The 20,051-nt window shown below is 43.4% G+C and overlaps 1 long non-coding RNA gene across 1 annotated transcript in view; it reads right to left on the bottom strand.

Moving 5' to 3' along the window:
• Nucleotides 1–18,433, bottom strand: part of LOC146810762 (uncharacterized) — a 259,819-nt gene extending 241,386 nt beyond the window's left edge. The window contains exon 1 of the long non-coding RNA XR_014965729.1: nt 18,034–18,433. This is a non-coding gene — a long non-coding RNA (uncharacterized LOC146810762). The remainder of the gene's footprint in view (nt 1–18,033) is intronic.
• Between the last annotated feature and the right edge of the window lie 1,618 nt (nt 18,434–20,051).

Raw genomic sequence — 20,051 nt, 5'->3', positions numbered from 1 at the left:
AAGGTTTTAGCTAATCGACTGCGACAAAGGGAGGTTCAGAATAAAATCTTGAAGATTAAAGACATGCAGGGAATAACTCAGACAACCCCAATTGGTGTGAGGAAAGCCTTTCAAGTATTTTATGAGAATCTCTATCGCAATGAGGACACTGAGGGCACTGAAAAGGCGGAAAGCTTTTTAGCAGGGATTGATTCTACCTTTCTGTCAGAAGAACAGAGGAATAGTTTGGTGTCTCCAATAACGTTGGAAGAAGTTCAGACCGCTATTTTTTCACTCCCCTGTGGCAAGGCGATGGGTACGGATCGAATACCCTTGGAGATATATAGGAGGTTTTGGGGCGAGTTGGGGGCAGAGCTGTTGAAGCTGTTGCAATATGCTTTTAAGGGCTCTCCGCCAGAGTCCTGGTCCAAAACGATTATTATGGTTTTTAAGAAAAAAGGGAAAGACGGGCTCCAACTAGGCTCATATCGGCCTATTTCTTTAATTAATGCAGACAGCAAAATCTACTCAAAAATTCTTGCTGTGAGAATCTCGAAAATTATTGTGTCAATAGTCTCACCACGACAGCATGGTTTTATTGCGGGACGAGGCACCACAGATCATGTTAGTCGGGTTATATCTCTTCTGGATTGGGCGCAGGCGACTGGGTCACGGGTCGGGGTGGCCCTGTTAGATGCTGAGAAGGCATTTGACAGGGTCTCCTGGGCCTACCTGTGGGCAGTGCTTAGTTGGAAGGGGTTCCCTCCCGAATTTGTGAAGGCCATACAGACTATGTATATAAAGCCGGAGGCAGTGGTAAGGGTTTCTGGGCTGGTAACTGAGGAGTTTAAGGTGTGGAGGGGCACACGTCAAGGGTGTCCCTGCTCTCCTTTGCTCTTCGCTCTGTATATAGAGCCACTGATTTATAAGCTGGAATGCGACTTGCTAATTACTCCTGTCAAACCTCGGCTACATGAGGTTAAAGTGTTAGCTTATGCTGACGACATAGCAGTTCTGACTAGTGACGTTGTTCAAGCGCTAGATAGAATTGAGAGCTTGACGAGTGATTTTGGCAGGTATTCAGGATATAAATTAAATCTGACCAAGACTCAGGTCTTGCATTCAGAAAAGGGATGCCCAGCTGATCTTAATTTATTAGTTGATCAGGCTGTATATTTGGGTATTAGAATTTCAGCGAAAGTCGAGGAAGTCCCAGCCCTGAACGCTGACCCTATAATATTAGAGTCTGATAGGACTCTGGAGAGACTGGATCACCTGCACTTATCACTTTATGGAAGAAGCAATGTAATCAAAATGATGATCTTTCCGAAGTTTCTGTATATATTTAGGGCGATTCCGTTAATTTTTCCTAATTCCTTATTTGTGAAGATAGATAGACTCTGCTCTCGGTTCCTTTGGAGTTATAAAAGGTCAAGAAGAGCCATGAAATGGCTCTCTATGCCATTTAGTCGAGGTGGGTGGGCCATTCCAAATTTTCGTTTGTATTATTATGTTTCGATGCTTCAATACTGTCGTATTTTGATTTATGGTGAAAGGGCTCTTACGGATTCGGCAGTAACCCCTTCTATTTTTGAAATGATTCTCGGCATTGAAGCACGGTACTTACTAGTTAGAGTTATTGAACCTAGCTACTACAAAAAAACTAGATTTAAGGTCTTGGCCGCAGCTTTTTATGTTTGGAAAAAGATAGGCTTGCTGTGTGGGATAAATAAAGTTAATGTTTATACACCGATTGGGCTTCCTGGGGCTCTGTCCATAGTCCTTATGGACTCTGTTGCTCGGAAGTGGCGGCTGGCCGGTATCAGGACTCTGGGGGATATATGTGAACATGGCCAACTAATGCCCTATGCTTCAGTGAGTGAAAAATTTAATTTGGGAAGGGGGGATTTTTTTAAATACTTACAGCTGCGTAGCTATGTAGATAAAGCTATCGCAGACGGTATATGTTCACTAGAGGGAATCCCGATACTTAAAGTGTTAAGTTTTAAGATGAATCTATCTCAGCTATACAAAGAGGCTAGCCGTGGCCAGCATGATGACCTCCAAATCCAGGAACTTAAATGGAATAGGAAGATAGGGATTCAGAATTTAGACTTGCAGGAGTCGCTAGAAATGGCAAGCACTATCTTGTTTTCAGGGAGTTTAAAGAGCCAGTGCTTTATGTCAGTTTTCGATCTTTATTATACTCCAGCCAAGCTTGCAAAATGGAAAGTGGGAAGAGGGGACAAATGTGCGCGCTGTGGTGAGAGCGCAGCGGAGGCTGCACACATGTTCTTTCTTTGTCCCTCATTAACCCATTTTCTTGGCGAAGTGCAACTTTTCCTGAACTCTGCTTTAGAACTTTCGATAATACTCAATTCGGGTTTAGTGTTATTTGGAACTGAGCCTGAACTGGTAAATAATAGAAGGCTGGCACCACAGAGGGGCTTCTTATTTTTGAGTATGGCTGTAATTCGCCTCTGTGTCACCACGAAGTGGCTAAGTTCAGATCCACCCTCTTTTTCTGAATGGAGGTCTAGGATCCTTGCTCTATATCACATGGAAGTTGCTTTATATAAATTAAAGGGACATAGAAGAAAACAATTCGGGGAGCAACTGTGGGCTCCGATTACCAAGTGGCTGTCTGGTGGCGAACAGTTATAATATCTGTGAATGTCTTAAAATGATTTTTTTGGGTTTTGAGATGTATGAATCTTTGGCCTATATGAGATTTTTTTGTATTGCTGACACTGCTGAATAAAATTATTAAATAAATAAAAAAAAAAAAAAAAAAAAGGAAAATACTTCAGTTGCACAATTTACACAAATGCCCGAGGGGCACGAGAAACCATCTACACTAACAGTGAAATGCGAATGGTTAGAGTCTGGAGGTACTGATTCCGGAGTGATCCGATCAGTGGGACTAAACGAAAAAGGAACTGGACACTTGTAGAGCGAACCTGCGATGGAGCACCGAGATGCTCGAGTTACCTAGCCCGGGGGCTGCGGCTGCGTGAAGTTCGGCAAGATGTCGGGAGTCCTCGTGTAGTCTCAGGAGCCTGAAAGAAGAAGTTGCTGGCAGGCGACCAGTGACGATGTTCGGAGCGATCCAAGCCTGGATCGGTGATGAAGGAAACCTGAAAGCAGAGGGGACTCAGTTCTCAACCGCTAGCCAGCGATCGTGTGGGTACCAGGAGGGTACCGGCTGAAGTCACCTCGACCAGGTGAGTGGGTGACGTCGGACTCGGCTGTTCCTCGGACCAGGAGGCGCGGCGGCGACCAGGATGGAGGGCGAGCTGTCCCACGAAGGTGTCTGCTGTCGATGATGCTGGGCCCAGGCAGGGGCAGCGGATCTTGGCAGTGGCAACCCAAGCGGGGGAGTCAAGATGGCGTCGGGAGTGGACCAGGAGGGTCCGTGGTACTCCTCTGTTGAAGGGGAGCAAGAGCCAGTCTGGAGCAACCAGACTAGTGATGAAACAATCGTGGTGCGTCGTGAAGAGGGCCACAAGCCGGTCGGCAAGTGGTCGAACAACGCGGTGAACAACAAGGAGCGGAAGGGCCCCCACGCAGATCTCGTGGATGCTGGGGAGACAGACTTCGATGCTGGAGCTGCTCAGGGTTAGGGCTTCTCAAACCCTAGGTGCACTCACTCGAGGGTCCCTCAGTGGGCGTGCTAGATAAGCGTCGTGCAGGTTCTGAAGATAGCCGGTCCCGCAGGTCTCGTCACACCTATGACTCTCAGCTGGGCTGATGAGGTAGGTAAAAGGTCAGAGATGGCAGGGACTCGGGTCTCGTCGAGCTGGGCAGTCTTGATCCGTAGGAGAGACTTACAGCAAACCGCAAGCGCTTAGATGGTGCCTGCTGGTGCAGGGTGGCTACTCCTTAGCCACAAGGGAGAGTCTTCAGAAATAGTCAAGAGTTCCTTTCGTGGAAAGTAGTTCGTGATTCGGAGTTATCCGATTATCTGATTATCCAATTTGGGAAGGGGACTCGCTCCTACCTTTATTCTAAGAAAAGGGGCTGGCCCGTGACTAGGTTCTACCTATGGGTGGAGCCAGGAGGGGGGTGGTTACACCCCTATCCTTTGTCCGGCTTCGCGCCAGCTCAGGGGCTGGTGTGCCCCCGAAACTGGTTTGAGCCGGGCTATGCACAGTGAGCACCGGGGTGCCACTGGCAATCACCTTCCTTTCAGCCCTGCCTACCTGGGATACACAAACCCTGTCTGGGACGGTGCTAACACCGCCCTCGACAGGAAACCCTTTGTCCAAGCTCCCCTTGCTGGAAGGTCCCCCAGCAGCAGGAGGTCAGACTTGTGTCTGGTGGCAGCATCCATTTTGTGATGCTGAGGCTTGAGTCAACTTTAACCGGGGTTCAAGGTTACTTCCATGTCGTGTCCCTCTAAAAGGGGGGAATGCTAACCCCGTCACCAGGACTGGCGAGGGGTTCGTATTCCCATTCGTATGACACCTTACTCGACATGTATAGGTGATGCGATGCCAAAGTTAGCAAATAACCGCAAGGATTATAATGCATTAAAAGTAGTTGGCCCGCGTCACCATGGAACGGCTATTAGGACTTGGTTCCGCAAGCCGTCGACGGGCTCAGCTCGCGCCAGAGCACCGTCCCACATGATTCCCTGCACTCTGCCTTCAGGATTGATAAGGCCTGCTATAGGAGTGACTGATAGGAATCCATGTGTCCATTTTAGGGTTTAGGTGTAGGAATACTACACCTACAGCAACGGGTGATTACACCACATGGCCCCAGCTGTCGTGCAGCCAGTTGTGTCAGATTTGGGCGGCCATTCCAGGGGTGGCATAATACATGCTTCAGCCCCTGGTAGGCCCTGGGTACACCGATGCCCTGGATACCTGTGGTATGCTGAGACAGGGACTGACAAGGCGGCCCAGTTCCAATTAGTGGATGCACCTAATGTACATGTGATAATTTCGAGAGAGAACAGCTAGGCTGTGGGTCTGATTGGCAGGCCCATAGCCGGGGAAAGTCGTAAACCAATGAAGCAAAAGCAAAAAATCTGGGTGATCATAGGATTGCAGACCCTACTCTCCTACAGACACTCACTTGGGCCATGTGCCACAAAGTCCACTGTAGAACTACATGCTGTATGCCACTAGTCACGCTAGTCGCAGAGGCAGCAGTAGATGGGCTTGCTAAACAAATTTATGTAGCATCAGCCAGTCAAAATCTATTTATAGATGTTAAATCACGCAAACAACCACTATATGGTGGCAGATACTGGAGGTGCCTGCATTCTCTTTCCTCGAAGACATTTTATTAGCTTACAAACTTCTGAGTCACCTCTGTCGCGCATGGTCCAGGTGATGCTGTCTTTCCTGAGAATGTTTCTAAAAGGCAGAGCAACACCCTGATGGTCAGACAAAAAGGAACCATTAACTAAAAACAAGCTGAAAAAGATAGAGCGCTATGGGGTCTTACATACAGCATAATTGCGCTGTGCAGATGTTGATGACCTAGTGTCCTTGCACTATGCTATCAAGAGGGCCCCAGTTGAGAGACTTATCACTGTGAGTCCTGGCGTTTTAGCCAACCGCAGTTTGGATTCTGCAAATCTGCTGTGATTCAGGCAATTTCAGAGTCTTAGGCAACATTAAATTTTATCTTTTGTCAAAGTATTTCCCATAATAACAAGGCAAATTTAGGCCATTTGTTGCAGTTTTTCACTTCCTCCTGTTCATTTGTGATAGTGCTGTCAAGTAACTGCCTGCAACAGCCTTAATTTATATCCGGCAGCCGCGACCTGTGCAGGTAAGAGGGGCGGGAGTGGTGGGGGATTTCAATGGACAATGACAAGTGAAAATTAATTATTTATTTAATTTTCTCTCATCATCGTCCGTCGAAATAACCCCCCCCCCCCCCCACCCGGTCCCACCGCTTTTACCTGCACAGACCGTGGCTACATCCGGCCCATTAAACCCTGATAATCCCAGATTTATCGTTTTCATTGCTTGCACCAGGGCCCAAGGCATCTATACTGCTTTAGTGGGATAGTACAAAATAAACATATATGGCAGCGGGAATTTCCATAGATTGAGTTGTATCTTCAGAGCAAAGACCTTGCCCAGAGAATGATCTGGTTGCCAAGTCTGCCAACATTCTGATTATTTGCTGGATCGGGCTGCACAGTACTAGATGGGGTCCTGAAAGTTGGGGTTGCATGCACTGACCTTTTGGCAGTTTTCACTCAAAAGAAAGTTTTCCGTCAAATGGTGTTGCATGAGTTCTGTGATTTTTGGCCAGATTTAAAGCTCACAAATCTTAAATTTACAAAACACTGATAATGTTGTTTCGAAATCGTGAAAATTAGTTGTCAGATAACAACTCGGGGTAAAAATGATTGCCAAAGATGCTAAATCCCAACTTCCAGAAATGTAAGTGATTGGGGGGGCCTCCACTCCTAAAAAATATTGTCAAGGGGGCTTGGCCTAAAAAAGTTTGAATGCCTCTGATCTACACAGTGAGACCTTCGGGAGGGGTTGGATGCCAGGACGACAGTGCTGCTGCTCAGTCCGACTCCACTGAATAGTATCAGAAGAGTAGGCTGCAGTTTTTAAGTAAGTTCCAGTAATTTTAATGCATTCTACAGCATCAGCATTACCTACTGGCTGCATATCTAGGTTACTCTAAGTGAACGGTGTTCTAGACTTATATGCATGGAAATGTCAAGGAGGACAGTCCCCTCTGAATATGCAAATGTAGTGTAAGCTTGTAGTGTTCAGCTTTTGGGGTGCCAGGGTGTAACTTTAGGGTTCAGGTTGGGTGTGGGTTTTAGGGTGCCAGGGAGTAATTTTAGGGTTCAGGGTAGGTTAGTGATTAGGGTGCCAGGGGGTAATTTAAGGGTTCTGGGTGGGTATGGGTTTAGGGGTACCAGCTGCCAGGGTGTAATTTTAGGGTTCCAGGTGGGTATGGGTGTTGGTGTGCCAGGGGGTAATTTTAGGGTTCAGGGAGGGTATGAGTTTTGGGGGGCAGGGGTAATTTTAGGGTTCAAGGTGGGTATGGGTTTTGGGTTATAGGTATTGGGGTGTCAGGGGGCTAATTTTAGGGATCAGGGAATGTATGAGTTTTAAGGGGCCAGGTGGGTAATTTTAGGGTTCATGTGTGCTCTAATTGTTGTCCAGTATCAAATGCAGAATTCACCACTTTTTTTTCTCAGCTTGGCCTGAGCATTACCCGATCCTGATTGTCTGCCATTTTAGCCCCGCCCCTATTGATTAACATTAGCCACCCCTCTTCATTTGTCAGGTTAGCCCCCCTTGAAAAATTTCTGCGGACGCCCATGGATGCATCTAAGTACCATGGGCCTCTACCTGGGGTGAAGTGAAGACATGGAGTTCTTGGTAGCAAGGGACTATGAATTTCATTCCCACCTACTATACTACCAGGGATAAAAACTCGAGCAAACTAGTGAACTAGTGAATGGGTCGCACATTTTATTTGTGGGGCACCAGAGCACCAGAGCCTTATTCAAGCTTTGACGATAATAACTGGCAGACAAGTTCCTCGAGGGTCACACCGATGGGAGGTGGCACAGAGACAATGAAGGGGTGTAGTTCCATAAGGAAGTCGTGACCAGGACCACTGTCCTGTATGCTGGATTGAATTGTGTTCTATTGAGCTATACTGTGAGATTTCATCACATCACAACACTCAAACCAATTTGGTACCACAGGAGTTTTGAAAAAGCACACAGGTCGTTTAATTATATAATCATTAAAAATCTTGTTACATAGCACAGTCAATGAACCAATTTTTTTAATTAAAAAGAGGGGGGTGCACAGCCCTCCTCCCCGAGCCAATAGTGGCTCCGGGGACCCCATCCCCCAGGACCAAAATAGATTTCTAACTGGGAGGGGGATGCATGCCCCTCCCCTTCCTGAGTCACAAGGGGCCCTGGGACCCCACCCCTGGGACCTTTAACAGGAGGAGGGCACAAACTGTATGTTGGGGGCTGCAGGGCGAGCCCTTGGGCCCCGATGGGCACAGCTTGCTCCACGCACACACCTATCCTGGGTGCTACGGGTGCTGGCATCTCTCCAGCATGTTGAGAGCAGCTGTTTTTGTTTGCTTCTGCTGGGTTGGAGCAATGTGAGTTTCCCTGCCTGCAAGAGTGCACGCAGGGAAACAAAAGTCTGCTCCCACCCAGTGGGAATGTTTTCAAAGCTCCCGTCAAGTGGGAGCAGATATGCCTTCCCTGCCTGGCATGTCTTCTCTCTTATAAAAACATTGGTCAAAAGGCAGAGGTGACACAGTGATAGGAAATGATTTTCCAGTGGTACCTGCTATAACCTATAGGAAGGGGAGGACCCTTGGAGATGAGTTAATTCATAGTTATTTCTCTAGGAATTGGAAATCGGATACGTGGCTGTATGGATTTTTTTAGTGCAATCACTGTCAGGCCTGCAAGGTGGTTGTGAATACATCAGAATATACCACCTCAGATAGACAAAACAGAAGAGTTAATAGTTTCAACTGTAATTCTGATCACTGTGTGTTTGTGCTAACTTGCCCATGTTCCCCCTTATATGTAGGAAGTACCATATTTCCTTTTAAGGAACACATTTTGGAGCATCAGAGGGCTACAAGAAATCATGATTTTAGTTACCCTGTGGCAAGACACTTTTTTGAAAAAATAGACAGTGACTCAGGAAGACTTAACTATTTTGCGGGAGACAGAGTGTCTTTAAACGTGCGAAGTGGGAATAGAGTAATTTGATTGAGAATTCTGGAATCCAGATATATTCTGAGTATACAAACAAAATTCCCAGCAGGATGGAACAGAGATGGGGAAATGGAATTTCATGTAGGTTAATTGAATTGAATTTGCTGCTGCCTTCCATTTTTTAGGTTGTTATAAGAATAGGTTTTTATATGGAGAAATCTTAAAGGGATCAATTCCTAGTTTGGTGTATGCAGGAATATGAATTTCAGACTTGAAACATATCTTAATTATTTATTCTAGTTTTATTATATTTCCTGATCTGTAATCACTATAATGGATATGTGGTTATGGAAATTGCTGAGGTTGCATATTTATGGCAATATGTGTTAAGTTGTTTAAACATGAATTTGATAAAATATTTTTTATATTGAGTAGGAAATTGTTTACATCTTGTGATTTTGCACATCTCGCAGTGATTTGTTTACCATAATAATAATATAGGATATATTGTATTTCATTTAATAATTAGGTTTTTAAAGGATATTTAGTGTAAATTTATTATGTAGTGAATGAATATTTACTATGGATTATTTGCTGCTATTATAATGTGACTATGCACATATAGCTTGGATTTAAAAACTTCCCCCCCGAGAGGGGAGATAGGGGAATGATAAAATGGAAGACATTGATTTCAGCCTGTGTTTATATCATATATGTGTATAAAATGAAAATAGGAATGATCATGAGAGAAACCCCACACGGAGTGATATATGAATAAATGTGAATAGAATTATTGCTTGTCAAAAAACATTACTTGAAGTATTGAGAAGTGGGCACTGGCCCGGTATTGGCGAATTATGTTCCATACGCTCCAATAGGAAATGAAATTAATTCAATTTATGGCACTCGAAATAGTAAAAATAGAGGGAAAGAAACAATATGTAACATCCCTTATTGTTTGAATAGGATTTATCACATGTGGTGGATTTATGGATTTGTTTTCTTAAATCTACTTTTAATGTATGTTCCATTGGAGTGTTTCTTCTATATTGATGAAGGATGTTTTTAAATATTTCACTACGTGGTGCATTTTGTACACTTTGAAGAAGGCTGAAGACAGACGAAACGTGTCAGTGTGTGGATGAGCTGCAATAAAGGATTGTAAAAAAGATACACTGTATTGAGTGCCCACTTTTTGTCCTGTTTGACGAGAGGAACTATATATATATATATATATATATATATATATATATACATATACATATATATATATATATATTCCATCAATCAATCCTTTGCTCATAAAGATTGCGCCGAGCTCCAATTTGTTTGTAACAGTGTGCTTTATTCCATCAAGTTTGTGGCAAACAACTCCCGACGCGTTTCGAAACCCTCCGGTTTCTTGGTCACGGGTCGATACGATGTTGACACTCGTCACATGATATAGTACACAGTGTGTAAATGATATAAACAAAGGACTACATTGCTGCCTGGTTCACATAGCTAGCATGGGCGCCATCTTTAAATGATATAATGATACTGAATTTTAGCAGTTAATTTACAGCGTTTCGCTTAATTTGCAGCATATTCATTTGGACTTGCAATGAATTATATAATAAAAATTCAATAATAATGATTACAAGTGTAATATTTCAAATTGTCCATTGATTGCATGACACGTATTATTTCCGATTGCCTCATCGTAATTAAAATAGCACCCAATCGTAAGATTTCAACCACTTTGCCATGTCCAGGAATCTTTTTTGAATGTGTTGATTGAAAGCCTGCCTGTTTAAATAAAAGTATTATTCTTCATAGCATCAACCAAACCATATAGAGCTATCAAGTTTCCCAGGTTCAAAGCTTCAGTAGTTCATTCGGTCAGGATTTTGTTGAATTGCGTAATGTGCAGTCTTTTTGACTCTGTTATTAATCCTGTTATAAAATCAGGATTAAAATTCCCAGAAAGCACAGAAAAACACCCTGGACTGCATGGTCCAATCATAAGTGCACCACGAAAAGTTGAGAGCTGTCATAGTACCTAATAGCTGTTTAAGCAAGAAATTTAGCCAGCCCCTTGGTAAATTGCTGCCTAGTCTGGCTTCATAGACAATTACACAGCATGGAAATGTTAATTGTATATATATATATAACTGCTATACCTCCAGTTCTATGAATAACCTCCTCTCAAGGGTTAAGTGCATTCATAAGGGAGGAACATAGCTTTCCAATGGCTACTGCCAGTAATGAAAGGAAAGCAATGTGAGCCGTGGGTGTGTCCTCAGTTACCAATCAAAACCCACTGTAAGCACCACCCTCAGTGACATTCACTGTGTTATAACTTTTAGCTGGCTGAAACTTTCGGGCCAGCTTTAGCTCAGCGGTTCCTTCTCAATTTACATGATTCTCGTGTTCAATCCTTCGGGGTTCGCGTCCCGCGGGCGCTCTCTGGGCTTTTTTTTCCTCCATTACTTGTCTGCTAAACAAATATATATCTTTACTTGCTTGATGCACTTTATTCGATAAAATGTCAATTTCCTCTGTTTGTTTTATTTTAGAAATGATCATTATTGTTTCTACTGTTGGCAACGTGCTCCTCCTGTTTTCCAGTGACTGCCGGGGTGGGGCGAGGGTTGAGCGGGAGGGCGGGCGGAGAGGAGCCCAAGCTCATCCGCTTGTATCATGGAATAAAAAAACACGGCCATGCACTGCCCAACACTAGTGGAAACTACGCCTGTTGTTGCAGCAGCCATGTTGCACTATGATACCACTGGTGCGAGCGGCGGACGTGGCTCTGTCACTATGGGACTCCACACTTGTAGTGCAGGTCAAGGAGGCTGTCACAACGGGACTGATCTCTTAGACAGTCCATGACAGTTTTCCGTATTGCTCCTCACACTTTCCTGCCTCCGAGGCGCTTGCCTGTTCAGTTAATTTTCTTTCCTTTCTTTCTGCCTAGTCCATCTGAAGGCTATACACTATGGATTACAGGACTCAATCACATTAACAGGTGCAGTTTGCAGTGCTACGAAGCAGTCAGATTGACAGCAAGCGCTACGTACAAAACAAGCTATCCTTATTCTTTAAGAGTTGTCACGGTTTTACAATTGTTGATGTGGAAAGATGAACAGCCAAGGAAATCGAGAAGCTAGTCTAGTGTTTGTCCGAGTTTCATGTCCTGTGGTTGCTTTATGCATAGCTCTCAGATTTCCTAGGTCCGTGTGTGAGAATCCGATTCAAGCCAGGTTTGTTTTTTAGCTCTGTATTCTGGGACTTGTAGTCCTTGTTTTATAATTGGATCAAAAGGACTGACTGCAAGTCCCAGAATTCAAACCAAAAAACCTGGACTGGATTTTCTACTCGCGCATGGAACTGCAAAATGTGAGAGCTCTGCTGATGAGATGGAGATTTTTATTCTTAAAATGCGGTGTGTGTGCGCGTGACAGTGGTTACCTGTACGTGGAGAACATACTAATGACTCCGTGGAGGCTGTTGGAATTTGGAGCAGCCTCCTTGAAAACGGTTTCACTTTCTTTTGCTTCCCCTTTAGGAAACACGTGCATAGAAGGTGCCTGGTCACACACTGCTTAAAATGCATGTTAGAATAAACAAGCATTGGCATAGCCAATAGGTCTCGCCTTTGGGACCTTATGTGTTTAATGCAAAAACAACAGCTGATGGACAGAATGCAGAACAATGTCATACATTCCCCCCAGTACAGAGATCTGGGCCTAAATCCATCGTTTTTTTTGCTCACCATGCCATTCCAGTTTGAACCCAGCCATATCAGAATCAGAAAAATCTTAATTTCGGTTCCTTTAAACCATAAAAGATGCAAACAATACATACAACACCTAATACAAATAGTGCATCAATACCATTTCAACTAATTGTGAATAAAAAAGTAAAGGAAAGAGGCTTATAATGGCCTATCGCCCTTGGTTAAGAATATAAATACAATTTTAACTATGTTAAAAAGGCATTAAGAATTTAAAAATGAGGATATCACGAGTTAGCAAACCCTATTACACCGTCCATTTGATTGTTCTTCTATATGTAAGATAAAAGAGAAGAAAACACAATTCAATAGTAATTTCTAACTAATACATTATAACAATAAAACTCCCTTATTCCCTTCAACATACACAGAGTAAATTCATCAGTAATTTCTCTAGAGTACTTGGTCAGGTTCACTATAACTTCAGTCCTGCTCTGGCCCTTACGAAGCTTACAGCTAGTAAGAATTTACTTATACTAAAAACAATTGCTTGAGCTGTATCAGTCTTTAATATTCTTTCTGCTTCTTTACTGGATCTTGTTCCTAGGTTTTTACAAATGGGTATAATACATTTTTTCCTAGGCTTAACATATGCAGGACAAAAGAGTAAAACGTGCAGATCATTTTCTTTAACTTTATCTGGGCATAAAATACACAAAACATTGTCAGTTCCATCGTAATTAACGGCCCAACGTGATGTAATTGCATTTATGTTCAATATACCATATCTAAATTTCATGTATAAAGTTTTTGCAAGTTGAGGGCACACTTCATCAAGAAAAGACTCAAAATTTGCTATGTCCTTGAACAAAAGAAATCTAGTCGTTAGCGTTCCATTAAATGAGCCGTATAACACACTGCTTTGGATATATACCCAGAAAGTAGATTTTTAGCAATTTCTTAGAACCCGAAGACAGTGAGGTTGGGTCATCCCAAAACTGGGACAGGCCCAACCTTCTAAACCATAAAAAAAAATGTCTAAACCACAAAATACATCTATTCTGATCCAACTCCATAACCTCCTCTAAACCAACCTTGTAATGTATTAGTTCTGGAGTTGACCATAACCTTACCCAAAATGTAAGGGGTCTTAAAAGTGCATAGTGGTCAGTTCGTTTTACATTCAAGTCCAGGATAATTGGAGTTAATGGTGCTCGTACAGGGAGACTAAGGAGCACTATACAAAATGTATTTTCCCTCACCTCAAAAATCTTTTTACAGTGGGGCCCCCATATTTCAGCCCCGTACAATGCTGCTGATTGTGCTTTGTATTTAAACACCTCCAGGGCTGGAGAGACTGCCTTGGAAAAACTATTCCTATGCTTTTTCATTATGGGTAGAGAATTTTGGAGCAAAGCTATCTTACTTTATTCCATTTGTAACTTCCATGACAGCTTTGTATCCAGGGATATACCCAAATAGCTAAAACTCTGCACATACTCCAACTTTTGGCCATTCAAAACGATGTTTTTCCTAAAGGTTTTATGGGGATTTATGGCCATGTATTTGGGTTTACTGGAGTTAATTTGTAAACCTTTCGTGTTGCAATGTGTGTAAAAGCAGTCTATTAGGCTTTGCAATCCTTTTGGTGTCTGTGATATTAGTATGGTGTCGTCAGCGAATAAGAGCGCTGGCACCAACTCCCCCCCTAGTACTGGTGCATCATTCATGCAACCATTCAAAAAATTGGGGATATCGTTTACGCACAGTGAAAATAGTGTAGGTGCCAGTACGCATCCTTGGCGTACACCCCTTCTTATAGGGATTGCTTCTGTAAGTTCGCCCCTAGGACCCCACCTTACTTTTGCGTAATTGTCTTTGTGTAGCCTTATTATCTGCTCAAGTAAGTCGCCAGGCACCCCTTGGCGTCTCAGTGTATCTCATAATAAAGCACGTGAAATAAGGTCAAACGCTGCCTTTAAGTCTGCAAAGGCAACGTAAAGATGTCCTTTTCTTAATTTTACATATTTCCAACACAAGCACATGAACCTAAAAACCTGGTCCGTTGTGCTAAGTTTTGTTCTAAAACCTGCCTGGAATTTAGTAAGGACGTTGTTTTCCGCGATCCAAATATTTAATTGATTTAAAATATGCCTAGCAAAAATTTTCTGTAAAATATCTATTAAACTGATTGGGCGATAGTTTGCTGGGTCGTAATGGTTCCCTTTTTAAAAAATTGTAATAATTTCGGCCCCTTTCCAGGTTTCCGGGATTGAAGCACCCGAAGCTATGGCGTTGCATAAATGATTAATATATGGTCCCGAGACACTGATATCATGCTTCAGTAGATCACCCAGGATTTTGTCAGGTCCGGGAGCTTTCCCTGGTTTAACTGCACTAATTGCCAGTATTGTTTCATCCAAAGTAAAAACTAGTTTAAAATCATTTGTATTAGCTACCAACCCATCATTAGGTTGAGAAATCCTATTTCCTGATACTGCATTCAAACTCGTAAAATGGTCGACCCATGTATCTGCATCAAGATATGTGTCTTTAGTATCCTTCCCCATCTTGTCTCCTTTGGCTACAAGCCTCCAAAAGCCCAATTGGTCCTTGGTCTTTGCTGCATTGAGTAAATCAGTCGAAATATCATCGTCCCAGTTTTTTTTTCCGCGTTTTCTTATATTTGATCCTGGTCTCCTTGATACTAATTGTATTTCCATTTTTTATTGCAGTTATCAATTCAGTCTTTACATCGCGGCAACCCTTGTCATACCATAAATTTACCTCTTTGTAGTGGCTTTTATTTCCTCCTTTCTTTTTCCTTGGAATATTGGTCACAATCGGTATCAGTGCTACCAAAAGATCTTTGTGCAACTCCAAAAAACGATCCTTCTCTATTGTTGAGTCTATGTGAGATTCGAAAGTGTCTGCAAATATATTATAAATATTTGCCAGAGCCTCGGTATTCCCCAAAATATATGGCCACTTCAAAGAGCGACGGTTGTTACTTACTAGGAGATCATCAGAGATAATATTACAATCCTCGATGCTTCGAGGAAAAAAAGGAAGAAGCTGGTTAGATAATGACAGTTGGAGAGGGCGATGATCGCTCTCTATTCTTAGATCGGTTTTTAGGTCAATTGCATAAGACCAAAGTTCCAATGATACCAGTATGTAATCAATATTACTCCGTGAATTACCTCTACAGAATGTGTGCGCTTTTGGCTTGTCCGAAAGTAGACGCCCATTACAGGCTCTTAGCGCGTGCCCGCCAACTAATTTCATAATTTGCACTACTGCCACGGTGCACAGCACTGCGCTTGAACTTTCTAGCACTGGAATATTGTTAGCCGTATCTTCATCCTCAAAAATGTTACTGAGCCCTGTCACAGGCTCAAAGTTACAATTTAAGTCCCCGCCTATTAGTACACTTACCTTTGTCTCTAGAAAGATTAAAATGGAATCCAAGTGTTCTATAATCAATGATTCATTAGAGGCTAGGCTGGGTCTATTATAGAGGTTAAATAGATATAGTACTCTTCCATCCTTAGTAGTAATTTTTACACCAACAATATCTTGAGATGTTATACTCAGTTGGGTTATTTCAATTGCTAAAGTTACCCTTATCCATATCACAAGGCCCCCAGATGGCCTCCCTCTTGCCAATGGAATTGCGTTCACGCTAAAGGTCTTATAACCAACTCTGTGAGGGGTTTCTAGGGCCCAAGTCTCTTGTAAGAGACAGATGTCGCTCTGTTCGATGTACTCATGCCAATCTGCGTCTCTAAGATTCCGATTGAGCCCTGCTACGTTCCAAGAAATAAAACATAGCTTTGATGATTTATCAGTTATACCAGCAAATTGGGACTCACCTATCATATTATTATTGATGCTACTAGTATCACTGATACTTATAGCATCATCTAAGCGGTCCAATGTAATGGACAGGGGGATAGGTGTAATTCCCCCACCTTCCTGCTCGTTATACTCTTGTGATCCTTCTTCTTGTAAACCTTCCTCATGCATCCGGTTTTGATAAACCCCTGGTCCCTTTTTCCTACCAGTAATGTTCTGGTTCACAATTACCTTTTCCTTCCTTACATCATATGATTTCCTCCCATAGAGTTCTATCGTTTGTTGTCAATCTACGGCTTCTAAAGATGATAACTCCTGATATCTATTCCGGGTTAAAAGAGGGCCGTCAGTATCACTTCCAGGCCTCCCAGATTGTGATCTGTAAAAGTATCCCAGAGGTAGGGCATGGATACAAGTATTCTGGAGGGGCATCTCCTCCTGAACTCCCAACAAACTGCGGACAATATGCGGCCGTCTAAAGTTTATGACTATACAATCCCCTTTTATATTCTTTGAGGAATTGCCTACCCACCCTACCCTGTGAACCATCAAAATGTCGTTCATATTTTGTGGCTTAAATTTTTTAAACTTGGTTAGCCAATCAACAGTTTTGTTTTTAAGATTAAGCAATGACTCTTTCTGTTCTCTTTTAAGGGTAGGGACCCCAGCTAGAACCAAAACATACAGACATGCAGCTGGGGGTAGGCATAAGATATCTGTGTTGGGAATAAGATCAGTTCCTTTAGGACTGTGCGTTATCTCTGGCACTCTAATCATTTCCAGGGGATCTATGGCCGCCTGAACGTGCAGTCTGACATTGTGACCTTCGTCACTAGCATACACTGCCTCTGTCCTGCCCTTTATGTTTCCACCCCAATTCAACTCTTCAATCAAAGGTATTTCCACAGTTTCCCCACTGCATGCACCCTTCGTTCTGTAATGAGTGTGCGTAGTTGAAACTTTCGCCTTAGTTTTTTGCTGTACGCCTTCCTTGAGTGTTACTTTGAAATCCTCACTTAGTGTATTTAATTGTTCTATGGCCAAATTTAACTGCTCTAATTTTACTTTCATGACATTAAGTTTTATATCCATGCGTTTGTCAATCTGGGATAACATTCGGCCAAATGAAGCCTCAAAGACTGATAAAACAGTTTGTTCTACCTGGTCAACTCCCCCACCAGATAAAACAGAAAATGAAGTAGAGTCAGACTCGGTTTGGGTACTGACTGTATTACATGTAGTTCCCTCTTGTTCATGTTTTTCTTTAGAGGAAAATTTCTTGGAACCGCTCTTGCTATTCTTTTGTGGCTGTTTAGCTTTCACTTTTGAACCTCCTACTTGCCTCGAAGTACGTAGTCTCGAACTTATTCCTAGCTTACTTGAGTCAGCTGAATTAGATATCATTGGAGAACCCAAGGTAGGTGATACGACAGAAACCATTGGCTTGTTAGGGGCAGTTGGTGTTGGAGTAGTTAGATTTAGTTGCAACCTATCAATGGGATTTGGTGAACAAACTTGTCTATAAGTGGGTAGCCTAGCCGGATCGAGTGACAACCGTCTCTCTGCCAACTCGATTTCATGTGTTAAAAGTGATTCTGCTCTGATAATGAAAGCATCAAGGGTGCCAGCAGCACCGTTTCGCGTACTCATTTTTCCGTGCTTCCTTTCACTTAGCTTCAGTGTATATAATCACAAGAAACAAACGTAGATACGATTACAATTAGTGACAGCAATTAACAATATAGTTTTTTGTTGAGCCTCGGCTACAACAAGTGCTTACCGCTATGCTACAATTTAAACCAGTTCTTAAGGGGTTGGCCCAGACCAATCACAGTCAGTCGCAGACGGGCGCAGACGGGGGTCGAAGCAGCGCTTTATAGCGCGATGAACATGCCTCCAGGTGTTGTCAATGCTGGTGCTGCGGTGTACCCTGGGACTGGGAGTCCCACCAGGGATTATGAGCAATAACCTGGACCCAAAGTTCACTCCAAAAGCAATGGGGGCGTGCAGATCAGCCCGGAGCCCAACGGTTAAGGATGGATGCTGGCGAAAACACAAAATGCTGAGGTAAAAGAAGAATAAGCGAGAGCCACTAAGTCAGTTACCATCCACGTATACAAGTGGCAGTCCTGAAAAGTTCCCTCACTGTTTCACGCGACGCAGTCCACGCAGCTGGAAAGATTGGCTCCCTGGCACACTTCCTCATACGTCACTGTTGACTACCTGTAGGAGGAGACGCAAAGCGACGCACCATACAGGCCAGTTGGTTCTCATCAACACTGGCTCCGTTCACGTTGACGTCGCTAGTGTTCATGGGGCCTCCAGCTGTCCCAGGCCCGGACACCAGAGAATTAAGAGAGGCACGCTCAGCTTTGTCTGACAGTCTGCGCCCATCCGCCAACAAGGAAAAAAATGAACGCAGGGACTGTGTTCCTCCCAGCCCCAGATAAGGATCCTTAGTGTGGAGTTCCCCTTGCTATTTATGGGCTCCGGGAGCAGCCGTTGGCAGGTGTTGTTGCCCCTTTTGAGTATCTGGTGCGCACACACGCTCTGATGCGCCTAAGACCAGGGGAACCAACTCCGGGTGAAAACCCTTTATGCAGTTATTTTATAGTATTGGCTTGACTGTCCTAGGATGTGAGCACGAGCACGAGAATACTGTCGGGTCCGCAATTAGTCAGGCGCAGTCCCCGGTGGCCCTTCTCTTCCGCGGTTACGGCCCACACAGTCTGATTGGCCCACCACCCGCCCGGTACCGCAATGTCTAGCGTGACTTAGCGCCCAACGCTAAGCGTTACCTGGAGTGGGGCAAGGCAGGCACCGACGTTGAGCTCCTCCCATATGCAAATCAGTCTTGACCCTGTGCCTCATTGGAACAGTCCAGCCCGAACTGCCAAGCCAAGTCCTCCCTGGACTGTAAACAAGCATCCTAGGACCGGTTTCGGGGTTTCGCCCCTCTTCAGCCAGGATAGCTTGATTCCAGTGGCATGGCCAGCATGGGACCCACGTCTCACTGTGCCACTGGAATCAAGCTATCCTGGCTGAAGAGGGGTGAAACCCCAAAACCGGTCTTAGGATGCTTGTTTCCGGTCCAGGGAGGACCTGGCTTGGCAGTTCTGGCTGGACTGTTCCCATGAGGCACAGGGTCAAGACTGATTTGCATATGGCCAGGTCTAAACTGGGGTAGCATGGTAAGCAAAAGAATGATGGATTGAACCCAGATCTCCTGACTGGGGGTGAATGCTTTGATTTGTTCTACATTCCGTCCATCAATTGTGTGTCTTTTGCTTATGTGTTTAGGCAGAATTTTTGGCTATGTTGTAGAGCATTGTAGCTGCTGTGCATTATGTTGAAAAGTTATAATACAAAGTGTTAAGCATTTTTTTTTACCTTTATAGAAACGAAGATGATATTATATATAACTGAAAAACCTTATTAAAAAAAAGATTTTAATTAAAAAATGTCTTCTAGTTTTTTGTACTTGCATGTGGCGTGTAATTATGTGGCACTTAGTGGTATTATTTGGAGTGTATGTTGCATTGAATGCAGTGTATTTATGTAGCATATAATTATGTGGCAATGAGTGGTATTGTTTGGAGTGCATGTTGCATACAGTGTAGTGTAATTATGTTGTATATCATTATGTGGCACTGAGTGGTATTGTGTGGAGTGTATGTTGTATTTAGTAGTGTTTAATTATGTGGTGTGTAATTATGTGGCATTTAGTGGTCTTTGCAGTGTATGTTGCATTGAGTGCAGTCTAATTATGTAGCATTTAATTATGTGGCAGTGTGTGGT

This window comes from Triturus cristatus, chromosome 7, assembly GCF_964204655.1.
Source record: "Triturus cristatus chromosome 7, aTriCri1.1, whole genome shotgun sequence".
NCBI classification, from domain to species: Eukaryota; Metazoa; Chordata; class Amphibia; order Caudata; family Salamandridae; genus Triturus; species Triturus cristatus.
The sequence above is the reverse complement of the archived record's forward strand: the minus strand, read 5'-3'. Positions and strand labels throughout refer to the sequence as shown.